Source organism: Lissotriton vulgaris, chromosome 4_1, assembly GCF_964263255.1.
Source record: "Lissotriton vulgaris chromosome 4_1, aLisVul1.2, whole genome shotgun sequence".
Lineage (NCBI taxonomy): Eukaryota > Metazoa > Chordata > Amphibia > Caudata > Salamandridae > Lissotriton > Lissotriton vulgaris.
The window spans coordinates 582,191,962-582,205,291 of NC_141691.1; positions in this window are offsets into that span (position 1 = coordinate 582,191,962).

A 13,330-nucleotide genomic window follows, 5' to 3' on the forward strand; every position below is an offset into this window, starting at 1 on the left:
TCTCCTGTCCCGTCACCTCTCCTGCCCCGTCACCTCTCCTGCCCCGTCACCTCTCTTCTCCTGATCTGTCATGTCACCTGCCCGTCATGTCACCTGCCTGTCACTTCTTCTGCCCGGTCACTTCTCCAGCCCGTCACTTCTCCAGCCGTCACTTCTCCTGCCCGGTCACTTCTCCTGCCCGGTCACTTCTCCTGCCCAGTCACTACTCCTGCCCGGTCACCTCTCCTTTCCTGTTGCCTCTTGTCCCCTGTTACTTCTCCTGGCCCGTCACTTCTCCTGGCCATTCACTTCTCCTGTCCTGTCACTTTTCCTGCACCGTTGCTTCTGCCCCGTTCACTGCTCCTGCCCCATTCACTGCTCCTGCCCCATTCACTGCTCCTGCCCCATTCACTGCTCCTGCCCCGTTCACTGCTCCTGCCCCGTTCACTGCTCCTACCCCGTTCACTGCTCCCGGCCCGTTCACTGCTCCTGCCCCGTTCACTGCTCCCGGCCCGTTCACTGCTCCCGGCCTGTTCACTGCTCCTGCCCCGTTCACTGCTCCTGCCCCGTTCACTGCTCCTGCTCCGTTCACTGCTCCTCCCCTGTTCACTGCTCCTGCCCCGTTCACTGCTCCTGCCCCGTTCACTGCTCCTGTCCTTTCACCGGTCCTGCCCCGTCAACTTTCCTGCCCCGTCACCTCTCCTTTCCTGTCACCTCGCCTGTCCCATCACTGCTCCTGACACGTCACATCTCCTGCCCCGCCACTTCTCCTATCCGTTACTTCTCCTGCCTGTCACTTATCCTGCCCTGTCACTTCTCTTGCCGGTTACTACTCCTGCTCAGTCACCTCTCCTGCCCTATTACCTCTCCTTTCCTGTCGTCTCTTCTGTCCCGTCACTGCTCCTGCCCAGTTCACTCTGTGTACAACATTGACAAATTACACAAGATGGCAAATTTCCCACAGTACTCTGTTTAGGGAAAGCTCCTCTGTAATCACTAACTCCAATCTCCCTGGCACATGACATGCTAAAGGCAGACGCCGGGCGCATTGTCATTCGAAAGGGGGTAATCAGCCTCGATCGGAAACTAAATCATTTTCAATCGGAACCTAAAGCATTTTCACTATTATATACAACAACGCCATAGTTGTATGAATGTAGTATATGTATCTTTTCCAACCAACAACCTTTGACAAAGCTAACAGTCTTGGCTTGTTGTAGGTGTAATGTTACTTGTTGTATTATATATGTGGGACAATAACAGAAGCAGCAAAATACAAGTCGGGCAGCACATTACGCTGGGCACATATTTTTAGCATAAATGTTTTAAGCCACATCCTTAATTATATCGGCCACGTCCCTTTGAGAGCCCCCAGTTTTTTCATCCCACTTAAAGCCCTGCCCCAATTGTGCTGTGAGTGATGAAAGGTCATGAAAAGTTGGTCATATGGGTGTCAAGGGGGATCATATTGTCAGAGCCACTGTAGCGTCACAACGAGAGATTCCCCAGCACACATGCCCTTTACGAGGAGATACAAAGCTATACTGATCTGCGCTGCTTACTGATTTCAATCAGATCTGCAGCCATTGCAGTCTCAGACAAACAAAGTCAGCATAGAGGGAATTGAGACAAATAGTTTTTCTCAGTGTCTTTTGATTGTACTGGGTTGCCTTCCTGAGGAACAGTGCAAAAAATGTCAGTGCAGTGAAAAAAAAATGTCTCCTTGAGTAACCCTATACACCGAAAAGGCCTTTTTTTCAGACCTTCTCATGTAACATGACACAATCATTGTATTATATTGTAATTGCGTTTAAATAGGTCTTACTACCCCCAATGAGGTGTCGAAGCGCTCTTTCCGGGAAAGCTCCTCTGTAATCACTAACTCCAATCTCACTGGCACATGACATGCTAAAGGCAGAGGGCGGGAGCATTGTCATTCGAAAGGGGATAATCTGCCTCAATCGGAATGACAATGGGCCTGCCCTCAGCCTGTGAGAGCTCAGGGAGGGGCTGCTGCAGCCTTTGGAGTTCAACAGAGAAGTGCGAGCAGCCCCTGAAAGCTAAAAGGAAAAAGTTATCGTTTTTATTAAGTAGGACTATTCTTGCCGTCCCGGGATGCTTTTTTGAAAGTAAGAAGTAGGGGAACGGACTGGAATATTTTTTAGAAGTAGGAGCACGCCGTGCCCTTCTGTCCCCGCCCACTTCTACAACTGATCTGCCCCTAATAAATTGCAATATCCCGTCTATTTCTGGTTAAAACCGGCAGTCCCCCCCCTCTAACTCCCCCTCCCCCCACATTGATCAGACAGGCGGTAATTAAAGTAGTTAGCCCATCTGCCTCATCTTTCTCTGCTCTGTGTCTACAGAAAACACCATTACAGCCACTTTCCGTATACTCATGCAAGCTGTCACCTTACAACATGCTCAGATCACAGCGCTGTAAAACGGACCACTTGGCAGAGCCAGGCACTGGTTCAGTTATCTGTACACTCATTCCAAGGGCACAGTGCATAGAGATCATGGACAGTGATTTAAAAGGGCTTGTGACTAAGAGCTGTGCACTGGTTGGAACAGAGCTGGAGCCTGGGCACCAGTTAAAGGGGCACAATGCAGTGAGGGAAGGGCACACTGTAAAGAGATGGTGGATTAAGGACACAGTGTTGCTGCAAGTTTTGCGTGTGCCTCCGGCACTGCCACACCTCACGAGGACGGGAAATTGAAAGTGAAATGGCCGAACAAAATGTTAAACTGCCTGGGGATGACAGGAAACTTCCTACCCGAAGTTCACTGGCAGACCAGCCCTGCCGGCCTAGTTGCCGTGTTTCTAATTTAGCTTCCACGTAATTCTGACACTTTTTCCTTCATCACATGTTATTAAACAGAAGGCTGTCAGGTATGTAAATCGGTCAAAGAAGTCACATGCTCGAGACAGAGGCGACAACACAGAAGGCATCTGTGCGCTTCTTTTTGGCGACTTGAGCGCAGCGGGTGACTGCATTAAAAAAAAGCATTTACAATGCAACGGTCTCGCCTTTGAAAAAATCAGAGCTATTGGCATTGTAAATGACAACATTTTTATTTATGTGTTGGTTTTGAAAACAGATAAATAAGTGGCACTGTCATTTACAATGCCAATAGCTTAATCTCTCACAAATGCCACACACAAACACACAGACCCACACAGTCTCACACACATACATACCTACAGAGCACACGCAGAGCCACACACACACACACAGAGACACACACACACACACACATATATACAGAGCCACATACACAGACACATACACAGACACACACACACACACACTTCATCCCCCCACTAAGTCCATCCACCTAGCCACCACTCAACTCCATTCATCCACTGACTCCATCCACCCAACCACACCTTGTCAGGGGTAGTAAGCACTATATAAATACAGTTACAAAACAATACATAAAACGAACTTGTGCAAGTACATGACACCTTAATGAATCACAATCACTTGCTCTGCCTTGATCCAGGCGTAAAAGCAACTTAAACAAGATAAAAGCTTTGTAAATGAATCCCATTGTAACCATCGATTTGCCAGTCTCCCCTTCCTCATTGCTCTAACTGCCAACTTTACAATAATGATCCTCAAACAGAAAAGAGAAGTATATAATTGAATGGCACAAAACAGACAACTGCACGCTATATAATATTTCACAAAAGACACAGGTGAGATAATGGCATGGGAAGATGTTTTTACATTAGCAGTTATGTCCACAAAAGTGCTACGGATAACAAAGAAAATTGGCATATTTTGTAAACTGATACCTCATGCTGTATGCTCCAGCTCCCAACTCTTGGCCAATTCCGGAGAGGCTGGCATCGAAGTGGCAGTTTGAGACCCCAGGCCATTTTAATTCACTAGTTCGGTCCAACCGGAAGTCCTTTATGGGTCCCTCAAAGGATCCTGTGTCAGGTGTGGTGAGTTTCGCCCGCTCTGACATCTTATTAGTATTGTGGTACTTGTAGTCCTACGATTGTAAAGGGCAAATGCACTGGATGTAATTAGATTTGAAGGGAAAATTACAGGAATAGGCAGGGGTTTGCGTCCGGAACGAGACAACCCATGATTTGTGTCCGGGGGCCCTGGTTCCATTAGCCATTTTGCTACTTAAACATTAACAAAATAGTCTAAAATTTTAAGCGAAAGCCTCCTCAATCAGCCATTGCTCGAGACAACCCAGAACTCGACAGCTGCAGGCAGCCTGGAAAGAAAAATAAAATCTGCCAGCATCTGGCTTTCATTCTGAGTATAATTTACTTCCTGTGGTGTCCGTTTAAAGACATGGAGACACTTGTTGAATCGCGAAACAAACACAGCTTGGAATATCAAAGTAGTTGTTTCATCTTTCTAACCATAGCTTAGGGCTGTCTAGGCGACAGTGTGTCTAACAGGTAGCAGCAGGGCTGCTGCACAGGAGCACACCACGCGTACGGTGACTGCGCCGAGAAGGAGCCGGGAGCCCTAGCCAGAGGTGATAGAGATAACCTGATGCGGGAGGGAGGGAAAGCCCTCCGGAACACCCTTACCTTTGAATACGATGCTGGTGACCGGGTCCGGCTTCCCCAGTTTGGTCTTGGGGATGTTGCTGGCACTTTCCACTATGACCTTCAGAATGGTGCCGGAGAAGCGGGGCGAGGACGCCGGGGTGCGGGAAGGATGAAAGGAGCTGGCTCGAAGTCTCCTGCGGGCTCTCCGAGGCTCTGCTCCAGACCTACCCCAGCGGCGAAGACCGGGAAGGAGGCGCCGAGAGTCAGGGGGGAGGTCCCTCTCAGGCGTCTGCTCAGGACCTGCCCACGCCCTTCCCTCCGACTCTCTATAAACACTTGCATACCTGCAGTCCCGGCTCACCGAGCGCGCCGCGGCAGTCCCCGGCCTGAGGGGCACAAATCCGCCCGCAGCACCCGGGGCCTGGCAGGCGCAGCCCAAAGACTGCAGCAACTCCGGCCCGTGCAAACACAGCTTCACAACTTCATACAACTCCTATAGAGGATGACACCTCTCCTCAACACTGCAGAAATCAGAGCCCTGACAAACACAACTCAAAGACTGCAGCAACTCCGGCCCGTGCAAACACAACGTCACAACTCCTACCCAGGATGGCACCCTTCCCCAACACTGCAGCACCAGGGGCCCTCCCAGTCACAGGCATAGCCAGGCACGGCTATGGCACGAGGGTGCCAGGCTCCCGATCGAACTCGCGACCCACCCGCCCCAGCTCCATGAAAAAATGGCCGCCGCAAACATCCTGAAGAAAAAAAAAAAGGAAACACCCACAATGGGCCCACCTCTTCATGACGGCAAAAAAGGTGCGGGGCTTAAAAAAAGCACAGAAATGACCACGAATCTGTTCCAAGAATGATTGACATCATTTTCTTCCAATGGCTAGCCTCCATTTATGGAGCTAGCCAATGGAAGAGTGAGGCGGGTTCAAACCCAGTATACTGAAACAAAATTTCTCGAGCTGCGCGACACTGCTGCGCAGTGTACGCCAGTCGAGACCTAAAAATGAAGGGAACTATAATGCAGTGCACAATGGGCGTGGGTTTAAAAGCGTGGCAAATGTTTTTTTAAAGCTGTAGCATTTTTCAGTCTTTCACCTTCAGGTATGCACATATACAATACACAGTTTAAACCATGTAAAATAAAAGCAAGTTAAGTTAATCACTCACTGTTCATCTCTCTCAGCACCGAGCACTCGTGACGTGACCGGGAGCATGGAAGTTATGACCTCCCTCCAGTTCCTGTCCTGCACGACCCCTGAGCCAATCCTCACTCTGCTCCCTTTCTGTTTGTCAGGTAATAACAAGAGAGCAGCGTGAGCATCGGATTGGTCAGGCGCTGCAAGCGCCCATTTAGAACCTTGGCGGCTGTGGCAGCAATCCGCCCAGGCTCCGAAATTACAGAGGTAGGTGAGGGTTCAAGTGCGCATGTGGGGTAGGGTCGGAGCAAGGCACCCGTTCACCCCAAGGAGGCCTGGCTTTTGTCAATCTTCAAGGCTCCCCACGCCCCTTTCTCACTCTCTCCAGCAGTGGTCGAAGTGGGGGGGGGGAAAGTAGGGGAACTGTGGGCGGAGAATCAGAGGGCGGGAATAACCAGTGGATTGGGTTAGTGGGCGGAGTCAGAGGTGTGGCAGAAAGAGCAAAATATCCCACCTTTTTAGAATTTTTTTACCATTTCACTAACCGGTTACAGCTTATTACGTTATTTAATTTAACCAATAGATACACATGTTTATTTAAGGTTTAATATGAGTGATTGACATTAAAATACATTCTCAAGTGAGATACGTTTTCAATCACAGAATGTCCCATAGATCCTTAAAAATGGAATTGCATGCCATTAGTCTCTTAGCCATGGAGTTTCTGTCAACAGCACTTCTCCTCCCTTTATCCACAAGAGCAGTTAAAAAATGAATGGCAAAATATCCTAGTTTGCAAAATATTTTCCACATAGCTATGGGTTTTCCATATTTGCCACATAATACATCATCCACTTCATAATCTGATGATTTTAACTAATACATTGTTTATAGCATAAACTGATCAAAAATTACTTAAAAATGTGACTTGTGCTGCTGTGAAGTGGAGGGCCCTTTGCAAAGGTTGACTGGTCACCTTTCTCACTGCTGCAGTTGTATGTTCTACTAGTACTAATAAGGAAAAATCTTAGCCGAGAATGTTAGCATGTGTAAAAATGTCAAAATATAAAAATATCAGAAAATATACAGCACCACTAATACCAGTGTAGGGTGTCAGAGCACTTTACATCACACATATTACACAGAGGCAATCAATCATATGTGTGTAAATCACTGTTTAGGAAATGTTACATAGGACAAAGGACTACAGGTGTAGGAGTCACATGACAACCATACTAGTAGGCAGCATAGTTTAATAGTGATTGGTCTGAAGAAACACAAACTCAGAATTTAAAATGTAATACCATGGTTGTGGGTTCTCTTTAATAATCAGAATTGATTTCTACCCAAATGAACCCTTTTTTACAACATTAGGATAATCAAAGACTTGGGAAAACACCCTAACGCTCTAATTTATACCTTGGAGTTTGCAAGCAGCTTTTACATGACAGTTAATAGCTCGATGTTCTATGTTAGGATTTTAACTTATTACCAGCAAGTAACAATAGGGCCTCACTGACAAAAGCAGTTACCCACTGACCTATTCACATTATCTGCACTTTGTGATCTGCATGGTAAATGTTTTTAGCAGCAGGCCCATTAAACCTCTGCCGTTCCTTTTCATGAGTCAAAACTTCCACTAGACAAAACACCATTTATCTCTACTAAGAACATTAATCACTGGAGTTATCCGACATTTTTATTTTTGCTGAAAATTGTCGGAGGCCAGGAAAGTGGCAGCAAGTGCTTTTAAAACCATATTATATTTACAAACACGATTCCCCCACCCGAAGTTAGTCCCCGGTGTGGTCACACTGCCCTAGAGCCACCCTGCTCAAGAGTCCTGGGACCTCAGTGACAGAGTCACTGTCACTCTATGGTGTGCTGCTTCTTAGGTCTGTCCCCAAGACAGGAGGTGAACTTCATGGATTGTGGTGGACAGGCCTTCAAGGTTAAAACACACTTGCCACCGCTAGGGTCCACATGCTGGTGCTAAAAAACCAGGGCTTCTAAGGTCTTGTAAAGCCTTCTAAGGTCTAGCATGGAAATTTACTCTCTCAGGAGACTGGTCTGGTGGACTGGTCATTAAGGCTGAACCTGGATCCCCAGTTCCAAATCCAGCAGCTCTGACCATAGTGCCACATCCTCTCCTCCATTGAACACCATACTGCCCCACTTAGAGAAACTTGCACTGCACTGACCCGCTATAAACAACTGGATATGACTCAATTCAAATTGCGCACTAGACAAGAGCTATATGCTGCCTAAAAAAAATGAACAACATCCTAGAAAAAGCAAACACTCATTGGGATTGCAAGATTAAGTAAACATGTGAGATTTAAGCAGGAACATCATGGTTACCTTTTTCCTTTTCCACACATTATTCAGAAATTAGTGAGTGCTTTTACATGATACGTTAAGGCCATGACTACATGGCCTGGAAGTGACCCGTTTCAGTGCCCATTGCGTATATCTTTTCAAAACATAGGCAGTATGGATTTTTAAAAAACACATTTGTGAACACACAGCCGTTGTACACATTTTGATTTCCAATTCACCCATCAAGCAGGTATTTCAGTACCTCCAGGGAAGGTGCACTTTCCCACCCAGGGAAAACAATGTTGTTGAAAGAGAGCGGAGAAAACAAAAGTATCGCTTCACTGGCAAACACTGTAAAGTGGCGCTAATGTGTTTAGGTGGGAATAGATCAATTTGGCCACCTTGCAACCACTCTGTCTTGCTTTAATTGGTTAGTTAGTTATTTTTCATAGTTGGAATGTTTTATTTCTCTGCACCCCGAAACTGCACTTAGATTTTGAATAATGTGAGTAAAAGACAATATTTCCAACAAAAATATTTTTCTTTTTTGGATCCATTTCTAAGGGGAGCAAATAAACAAAAGGAGGAAAGAGGGTAATACCCGTTTCTTGAAGTCTCGATTTTCACTGAGACAGAAAGACAAGCAAGAGGGGAAACAAAGACGGGGTGGGAGGCAGCTGCCAGCAGCAGGAGAACTGGACACTGTCCTTGTCTTCTGTGGGCACGAAGGAAAATATTTATCAAAAAGCAGGGAGGAAGATTGATCTCTTGATCAACGGACACTGATTACCACTCAGATTGGTGGAAGGTCCAGTAACAGCTTGTGTCCGTATCTAGTACAGAGGATGCAAGAGGGAGGTTGCTGTACTGTTCCTATGTAGAAGAGGGGGAAGTTTAACTGGCATGACCAAAGGTGTTAGAATGACACCTTGGGGCATCCATTGTGTTGGATGTATTTGCCTCACACACCCCGAAGGATGTCATGCTTCATCATTGGCGTTTGCTCCTCGTCGGGGAGGCGGTGCAATCCCCGACGGGCTCACCTCAAGAGGGGCTCTTTGGCGGAGATCTTTTATCCAACAGCCTTATGGTGAAGTGGGGGTGTGTGGGCAGGATGGTGTGTGATGATGGTATGGCTATTAAAATGTAGCTAGGGGTACCGGAATTCACTTTATTCTGGGGGTCCCCTGGCTGCAATTAAAACGTGGGACTAGCTTGCTAGGTGTCAACAGATTAGGTTGAGTGACACTAGAGATGGCTAGAGATGAAAGTGGTCGACATGTTTCTCGCTTAGGGTCAAGTTACCCCCGATTCATCAGGACCTTACAAAAAGTGAGGAAAGGAAAAGACATGCTTGTGTCATGTATGTGGTGTATGTTACCTCTGTGGGGTCTCCTATGCCTAAACATAGAGAAAAGGAACAACAAATAATACATTTTGCAATTGTCAAAAGAAAGTTATGTCAATGCCAGGAAGTGTAGAACATGTGGCATGCTGGCGGTATTGTGAACTATTGAGCACAACCAATGCATGCCTGGAAACATTGCGCGTGCAACGTGCATTTGCGTGGCACACTCAAAGACTGTGTGAGTGAAAGTGATAGTGGTGTATAAGGGTGATGTTTAAAAACAATGATTAAAAGAGCAGCAGTTCAGGAGGGGTATAATACCCATTCAGAATCAAATCATGTACAGTGCGAGTATTATAGGCACCCTTAGAAAGGTAAGTACTAAACAACGTGGCTATGGCAAGAACCAGATACAAAATCACAAAAACACACTGTTGTCTGACAAAAGCTGCAATCGCATAGTATGCACTCCCTACTCACCTAAAAGTCAGGGACTGTTTGCCACATGAGGGTCGGCGGGACTGAACATCAGGGGTGAGCCCATTAGGTGAGGCTAAAGGTAAATAAAGAAGTAGCGCCGCTGTGTTAAAAGCGCTCTTAATGTACGCCGCTAAGGTAAATATTAGCCTCTCGAGGAAATGTTAAGTCCGCCCTCGTCCCGCTGTTGCCGGTATCACTCACCTCAGCAAGCCTGTGTCCGCGCTGTGTGACCTACCCGTATCCGCCGAGCTCGAGTAGATGAAGGAGCTCGGCGGTCGGGTTTATTTAAACAAACGCGGCGACCGGCGTGTACTAGCGCGTCATCGCCCAAGGGTTAAGTCACGTGATAACCGCCGGTAAGGTGGCGGCCATTTTGTAATGGTCAATTAATATGCCGCTACTCATAGGGTTATGTAGTGGCTCGTGATTTGCATCATCGGGTAATGGAGCGCCAGTGGTGCGTCAATATTTGGAAAGATATGAGGAATTACACAGTGCTAAGCAGCTGGGCCCGTATTGTTTTCTGCGTGTGTATTTAGTGACGCTAATCAGTCTGTTACCGGTTTAGGTTGTGGCGGCCATGATGTAATGGGCAGCTAGCCTACCTTAGGCAATGAATGTCTAATACATTGAATAACGCAGAACCTCCTGAAATGCAATTTACACAGAAGTGGACCCTGGTATGTAGGTGGATAGGACCCTATGTTATCGTGTGGTGTAAGGCCCATTAGTGATGGTGCCAACAAGGGAGAGTTAGGTTACCAGTTGTGTTACACTTTTGTCAGGTGTAAAACCAAGGGGATAACCCGGTATACACATTGTAGCAGGATGGTTTAAAGTGAATGCCAGGGAATTTCTTCATTTAGGCCATGTTTATCAGAGGACAGTTGGTGTACCCATCTCTGTTCCTTCCGGAAAAGGGCGTTCTTGGGGCAGTTCGGGCTGGATTCTAGTACAACCCATTTCATAGAATCTTCATTATGGTTGGAGTCGAAAAAATGTTTGCACATTTTTGTATGGGTTTTCTTGCAGCGAAAGTTGCTGCGGTGTTCGGTGATGCGGACTTTAATGGCACGGGTAGTCATCCCGATGTATTGTAAGCCACACGGACAGGTTATCATGTATATGCAGTGGGATGTGTTACAATTGGTGTGATGTCTGAGCTCCCAATTGAAAGTCTCAGAAAGTTGGATGGTTTTGAGTGTCAGGGTATACCTGCAGACCCCGCACATGCCACAAGGGTAATGGCCCGTCACAGGAGGTAGATGCCACAAGGTTTGTTGGGTTTCCTTTCTAACAACCTTGGGCCTAGTGCTGATAAGAATATCCTTCAAGTTCTGGGATCTTTTGAACGCGAATCTCGGTTCTTCTAGTACCAGGTCACCTGTGTTTAGAATACCCCAGTGGTGTTTGATCGTATTCCTGATCTTGTTGGAGAGTGGGGTAAAAGTTGTCACGCAGGTGATTGGTTGATTCTCGGCCGGTACTCTTTCCTGCCGTTCCAGGAGGGCTTCTCGGTTGTTTGTTTAAATAAACCCGACCGCCGAGCTCCTTCATCTACTCGAGCTCGGCGGATACGGGTAGGTCACACAGCGCGGACACAGGCTTGCTGAGGTGAGTGATACCGGCAACAGCGGGACGAGGGCGGACTTAACATTTCCTCGAGAGGCTAATATTTACCTTAGCGGCGTACATTAAGAGCGCTTTTAACACAGCGGCGCTACTTCTTTATTTACCTTTAGCCTCACCTAATGGGCTCACCCCTGATGTTCAGTCCCGCCGACCCTCATGTGGCAAACAGTCCCTGACTTTTAGGTGAGTAGGGAGTGCATACTATGCGATTGCAGCTTTTGTCAGACAACAGTGTGTTTTTGTGATTTTGTATCTGGTTCTTGCCATAGCCACGTTGTTTAGTACTTACCTTTCTAAGGGTGCCTATAATACTCGCACTGTACATGATTTGATTCTGAATGGGTATTATACCCCTCCTGAACTGCTGCTCTTTTAATCATTGTTTTTAAACATCACCCTTATACACCACTGTCACTTTCACTCACACAGTCTTTGAGTGTGCCACGCAAATGCACGTTGCACGCGCAATGTTTCCAGGCATGCATTGGTTGTGCTCAATAGTTCACAATACCGCCAGCATGCCACATGTTCTACACTTCCTGGCATTGACATAACTTTCTTTTGACAATTGCAAAATGTATTAATTGTTGTTCCTTTTCTCTATGTTTAGGCATAGGAGACCCCACAGAGGTAACATACACCACATACATGACACGAGCATGTCTTTTCCTTTCCTCACTTTTTGTAAGGTCCTGATGAATCGCGGGTAACTTGACCCTAAGCGAGAAATATGTCGACCACTTTCATCTCTAGCCTTCTCTAGTGTCACTCAACCTAATCTGTTGACACCTAGCAAGCTAGTCCCACGTTTTAATTGCAGCCAGGGGACCCCCAGAATAAAGTGAATTCCGGTACCCCTAGCTACATTTTAATAGCCATACCATCATCACACACCATCCTGCCCACACACCCCCACTTCACCATAAGGCTGTTGGATAAAAGATCTCCGCCAAAGAGCCCCTCTTGAGGTGAGCCCGTCGGGGATTGCACCGCCTCCCCGACGAGGAGCAAACGCCAATGATGAAGCATGACATCCTTCGGGGTGTGTGAGGCAAATACATCCAACACAATGGATGCCCCAAGGTGTCATTCTAACACCTTTGGTCATGCCAGTTAAACTTCCCCCTCTTCTACATAGGAACAGTACAGCAACCTCCCTCTTGCATCCTCGGCACGAAGGAAAAGACAGTCTCTTTTTCCTTCTCTGCCCGTTCCGCCCGTCCCCAAAAGCAGAGGCTTAACTATCGGCCTTCCAATTTCTGGCATTCGGGAGGCAGGGTCGGATTGGGATAAAAAATTGGCCCGGGCACCCCGAAAATAAGTGGCCCACAATTGCAATTTGTAAACCTTCATGCCAAAAAAAAGGCCTCCGTTTCGAGTCAGATTTTTTTTTTAAATTGCAAAGTTGAAAAAAACGTTTGTGTTTCTTGTTCTGGGCTCTCATTCCATTGCACAGTATTTGAATTAAACTCCTAACCTCAATAGGAGAGAACTGGCAGCAGGCACCCGGGGCTTGTCTGTCTGATGGACCTGAGGTTTGTCTGTCTGATCCTTGTGACCTGCTGGGGGGACAAAAGCTTCCTCCTCACACTGGCGACTTGTTAATTGCACTGCTCCAAAGACACACTGCTCTCAAAGGCTCACTGACACCTTCTGTGGGCCCAGGATGGAGAGAGGTGCACCACATGATGCACGTCTTCCTGATGCTGTACTGTCATTCCACAAGTAACAATTAATGGCCTTCAAATAACCCTGAAGCTGGAAAAAGATTGGAAAGTTGAACCCAGTTATACAAAGTTGCTTGAGCCACAGGACTAAGAAAATCGGCCCCACTTTTCCCTTTGCCACAGGCCCCTCGGCACGATTGCCCGCCCTGCCAATTCGACCCTGCTGAGA